The sequence below is a fragment of the Lactuca sativa genome, chromosome 9 (assembly GCF_002870075.4).
Source record: "Lactuca sativa cultivar Salinas chromosome 9, Lsat_Salinas_v11, whole genome shotgun sequence".
Classification (NCBI taxonomy): Eukaryota; Viridiplantae; Streptophyta; class Magnoliopsida; order Asterales; family Asteraceae; genus Lactuca; species Lactuca sativa.
The window spans coordinates 214,575,193-214,580,886 of NC_056631.2; positions in this window are offsets into that span (position 1 = coordinate 214,575,193).

Below are 5,694 nucleotides of genomic sequence, written 5' to 3' on the forward strand. Positions count from 1 at the left end.
TTATAGCAGAGGTACTTTGGTTTCCTTACACCATCTAAAACATTTTTCTCCATCATATTCGCTTCATACATGTAACCCTTGAGACTCTCAGAAATTACCACTGAGGTTTATGGTTACACAATCTCTGTGTTTGTGATCTTAGCTTCGTGTCACTACGTGCGAAGTGAAACCCACAATTCAATACCTACTATGCATTGACGGTGAACAATTAAATTTGCTCTAGCTTTCACTTATGAATTAACGAATCCACCCAAGTGGATGTACCTTAAAATCTCTATTTTTTCTTTTTGTGTGATTCTTATGAAACTGTTACATACCATAACATTTCTTCCCATAGAATCCAGTTTTAAATTTTCTTGAGATTTCACAGTAAAACACTTTTAACGAGTCACTAAATATTGACGAAACCTACTTGTTCAACAGACCACATCGGTCTCACAAGTACTTCATTCAGTTTCTATCTTATGTCAAGATCAGGAATTCTGAACTGAAGCAAAAGCCATCCTTATCAGCCCTATTAAAAGATGCCTCTAAACACTTCTTAACAAGTGCTTGATCATAATTCAACGGGAAACCACACAAACACTTTAAAGTCTCTCTTGACTTTGAAGGAAGATATTCGTGCCCGGGATGCACTGTTTCGTGTCTATATTGACATCACAATTTCCCATATATATGTTGCTTTATTTCTTTATCTTTGACACTCTATGCACGAAAATCTTTTTGATTTTCCAAAAGTCTGGTTTCGTTCACTACAAGCTATTTTTATAGCTCTGGTATTTAATGCTATATTTTCAATGGGATGTTGTGGCTTATTTACGTGATTGCTTTTATTTAGTGAAAATAGCTCATTTTAAAGATAAATTGATGACTCAGCCGGGAGACTAAGGGGTTTTAGGAATTCAAAAAGGCATTTGATGGGAAACGTGCAAATTGGAAACGGTTTTCTCTCTCATGCGTAATCATAGGGGTTGATACCTGTCACACGTCAATCAACACCGGAACCGATTTGTTTTTCAAGAAGATTTGGGGGCGGATTTTTCTCTCTCTTCTACACACGGTATAAAGGGTAAACCCTATGTTCTTTTACTTCTTTACTGCACCCAATTTTCTAAGAGCAAACAAAGATACTTCTCTACCACTGTTCATCATCTTCTTCGAAGCACTCATCAATGGCAAATTCCTTCTCTGTTCACGAAACCTCCCATATTCTCCCTATCCGACCCCAGCAAAGCTTGGTCATTGATCTCACCCCATATTTGTACGATGGCTTCATGTACCCCATAGTGGAGTGTCTTAAACACTCTCCACTGGTTCTCGCTCTGACCAAGGTCGAAATCGTACCTATGGAGTGTTTATCCCAGATTTTCTCTACTGCCCACTTCGACAAGTCTGTTGATCGAATTTTCTTCGATAATCTTGATACCAAAACCTCCATCTCCAAACAGCGATTCTACTCGCATCTAGGGTTTGAACCTGATCAGTCGAGGGTTAACCCTGAGTCGATTTCTGTGGGATAGTTGTTCTCCATGTTTTACAACATGGGTTACACTGAGATTCTTACCATAATCACAAAGTTCAAGAAATCGTGTCTTCCTCCTCAGTGGAATGGATTCTTCACGATACAGTTCAAGGGTCTATCAGAGAGAAGTGCAGGTTCTGATGGGGCTAGTCGTCTGTTCATGACGATTCTCTATAGGTTATACACTGGCGTCAATCTCGATTATGGCTCTGTTTTATAACAGCAGTTAATCCAAAGCATTGCCTCTACCTCTCGACATTCTAAAGTTTCATATTGTAACAGCCCGGATTCCCAGGTATTAATCATTTATTTATTTTTGGTAATTTGTGAGGAGACTCGGCGAGTTGGAGCCTAGACTCGCCGAGTATGATCGCGGATTTGGACGCGGGATCGCATCCGTACTCGACGAGTCCTAGAGTGCACTCAGCGAGTCCATGCTGTTTAATGAAACCCTAATTTCCCGGCCTTGAACCCTATTTAAAGGACCTTATACCCCTTCATTGCGGCTACCTTCGACCTTGAGAGCACCGGAGCATCTAAGAGTCCTTGTGAGTGAGATAAGAGGCCATTATTCACCATCTTTGTGTGTGTTTGCAAGAAAGGAAGAGGAAGGCCAAGCTAGGAGAGTTGGGGAGCTTAGATCTACTTCCATTTCGGCAGAGGAAGCTATTTGAGGTAATATTCAGAGCTTATTCTCGTGTTTTTATGGATAGGGTCAAATCTAGGGTTTCTTCATGCCTTGTTTGCCTTGTATTTGGAGTGTGAGAGGTCCCATGGGGAAATGGTACCTAGATCTGGACCTTAGTAGGTCCAAAGAGTCCCAAATGCTCTGCTTTATGCCTTTCCTTTTGAGTTGGGGACTTAGGATACCATTTTAGATGTCATTTCACCAAAAGAAGCCTTGTAAGCGTTGCATGGTAGCCAAGATTGTAACTTTACGTGATGAATGTGCTTGGAAGGACTAGATCTATGAATTAATGGAACGGATCTGACCTCAGAAGCGAGATTGAGTTGATGCATGGCATGGACTCGCCGAGTCTGAAGAACAGACTCGGCGAGTAGCATGAAGATTGTCCTTAACCACTCAGCGAGTGGTCTTGCCGAGTTAAGGGGGTTGACTCAGTGAGTCAGGGAGAGTTAGAGAGGGTTGACAGATGGACTGAGTCGAGCTGGAACTCGCCGAGTTGTTCTTGAGACTCGGCGAGTTGAGTCGTGGTGGCCCCGCGATTCATGCCAGGTGGAACTCGTCGAGTCAGGGAAGTACTCGACGTGTCAAAAGAGGATCCTAGGGAGTCAGTGAACACGTATAGACTCGCCGAGTCACTCTAGTGCACTCGTCGAGTCCGGTCAAAGTTGACCGTTGACCGTTGACCAGAGTTGACCAATGTTGACTTGATGGGGGTAGTCAACCTTAGTTGAGAAAGTGTTAATTAGAGATATATTGTGTTATAGGAGGACTATAGCTCGGAGGATCGAGCACGAGTGATTTCCGGGATTTGCGAGTTATCGAGATATCTGAGGTTTGTCTTCTCACTATACCTTACCTTGAGTAGGTAACCAGAGTTATGTGACAGAGTATTTGTATGCTATATGTATGTTATGTGTTGTGCTGCATTATTTCTATGTGATTTATGTTGTGCATGTTTATAGAGTTGGAACCGGAAGGTTCCCAGAGTTAGAACCAGAGGGTTCACAGAGTAGGGTCCATGGACCCACAGAGTTATAGCCTCGAGTGGCTAATATGTGTTATGCATGGTATTTTGGGGAACTCACTAAGCTTTGTGCTTACAATGTTAGTGTTGTTTGTTTCAGGTACTAGTGATGACCGTGGGAAGGCGCCCGCTTGATCTGTACACACACATGAGATTTTTATGATATGTGATCTTGGGAATCTTGTATGACATGGATTGGAGTTTTTAAACATTGATGTTTTATGAAAATCAAATGAATATGTTTTATATTATGCGAAAAATTATTTTGAAATTCACGGTGTTACAAGTTGGTATCAGAGCCTTGGTTTGAGGGATTCGACTACACCTTCGGGCGTATTTGAACTCAAACTGAGGATTTGAGAAGTATTTTCAAAAAGAGTAAAAGATTTTTGGAAAAAACGTAGAGCAGAGTTGTGTGTACGGTCTGTCCGTGCCTGAACGGTGATTTCCCAAAACACCCTCATGTTATGTGATATTGATATTGATATGATGTCTTCTCATGCTAGAGTAGGCTAGGTACTCCTATTAGGACTAGAGTGGCCTGATTTGTGATGCCTTAGCCTAGGGAGAGGTGAGCTGCTATGATATGCTTGAGAGTGAGTAGGTAGCAGCGAGGGGCTTATGAGAGATCTGTTAGAGAGTGAATTATGCATGATAGAGTACTTGGAATTTGGGATCCGAAGAGGAGGACTTAGGGTGTATTCTGATACGGTGCGGACAGTAGTATTGGGCCCGTACTACTAAAAGCACCGGAGTGGTGTACAGCCCAAGTAGGAACCTTTGGAATACCAAGGATCAAGGAGGTATGAGTTTTCGAGTGTGAGTATACTCGAATGGATTCTAATTTATCGTATGTTGTATTTCAAAGGTAGATCATGGTGAGGACACGTCTGATGCCTGAGAGCAGTAAGACTAGTGATGAGGAGATCCGCCGGATCATCCACGAGGAGGTGGCTGCGGCCATCAGGGCACAGATACCAGAGATGTTCGGGTCTATTAAGACCACGCTGATTGAGACCTTTGACGAGCGTTATGCCGCTCTTTCTGAGGCTGCTGTTTCGGCGGCCACCGCAACTATTGCTGCCGCAAGGCCGCAGGGTGGTGATGCGTTGCTGTTCCGAGAGTTCAGCAACACAAAACCACCAGAGTTTGATGGGACCCAGGACCCGATGGCGGCTATAAGATGGATTTCTGACATGGAGGGGTGTTTCTTCACTTGCTGAACTCCTGAGCATTTGAAGGTTCGGTTCGCGCTGAACCAACTTCGCTTGGGAGCGAAGGACTGGTGCAAGTTTGTGACGGCGCACTTTACGCCTGCTGAGCTTGCGGCAGTGACCTGGGAGAGGTTCACTTCCATGTTCCGAGATGAGTACGTTCCCCAGGTGGAGAGGGAGCGTTTGGCCCAGGAGTTTCTGACCCTCAAGCAGGGTATTGAGTCTGTTACGGCGATTACCAGGATGTTCCATGAGAGGGCGATGTTCTGCCCTGAGCATGTGTCCACCGAGCAGGCACGTATGAGCCGATATCTGAGTATTTTGAGGAGATACATTCGGGAGTTCGCGGTGAACTCCTCGTACCAGACATTTTCCGAACTTCAGGCAAATACCCGGAAGAGGGAGATTGAGATAGAGACTCAGGCCAGGGAGGAGGCGGAGTCTCAGGGGACGGATCGGCGACCGGCGCAGTCTCAGCCGGCAGCCAAGCGGGCCAAGCCCGCTGATCCCAAACCAGGGAGCCAGAAGGGTCGCACTTGTGGAAAGTGTGGCAAGGGTCACGATGGAGTCTGTAGGCGGGATCTTGCTACAAGTGTGGCAAGGAGGGGCATATTGCCAAGGACTGCCCCAAGGGGTTTGCGGTGTGTTTCCACTGCAACCAGACCGGACACCGGAAGGCAGAGTGTCCGCAATTGCGAGGATCATCTCAGGGAGCACCTCAGGGATCTGCCCTTGCCGACATCAGAGCTACTGAGAGTCAGCCAATGAAGGTCGAGGCGTCGAGGGCACGAGGGAGAGCTTTTCAGCTGACTCCGGAGGAGTTCCGTGCAGCGCCCGATGTCGTGGCTGGTATGTATTCCTTCGTGTATTTATTTTGATGTTGAAATATTATGCTTATATTATGTTATGCGTAGGTACTTTTCTTGTGAATTCTGCACCTGCCTTGGTGTTATTTGACGCGGGTGCGAGTCGGTCTTTTGTATCTTTGGCTTTTAGTCAGCATATCAGTGTTAGTCGTGAGGCGTTGAGTCGACCTCTGAGAGTTTCCATAGCTGACGAGAGGGTGATATATGCCACGGAGGTTCTCCGAGGGTGCATAGTCGAGATTTTCGGTGTTGAGTTCCCGATTGATCAGGTTCCTATTGCGATGGGTGATGTCTGTGTCATTGTGGGCATGGACTGGTTGAGCAGATTCGGTGCGGTTATCGACGGCGAGCGACAGTTAGTGACCATACGAGACCCTAGT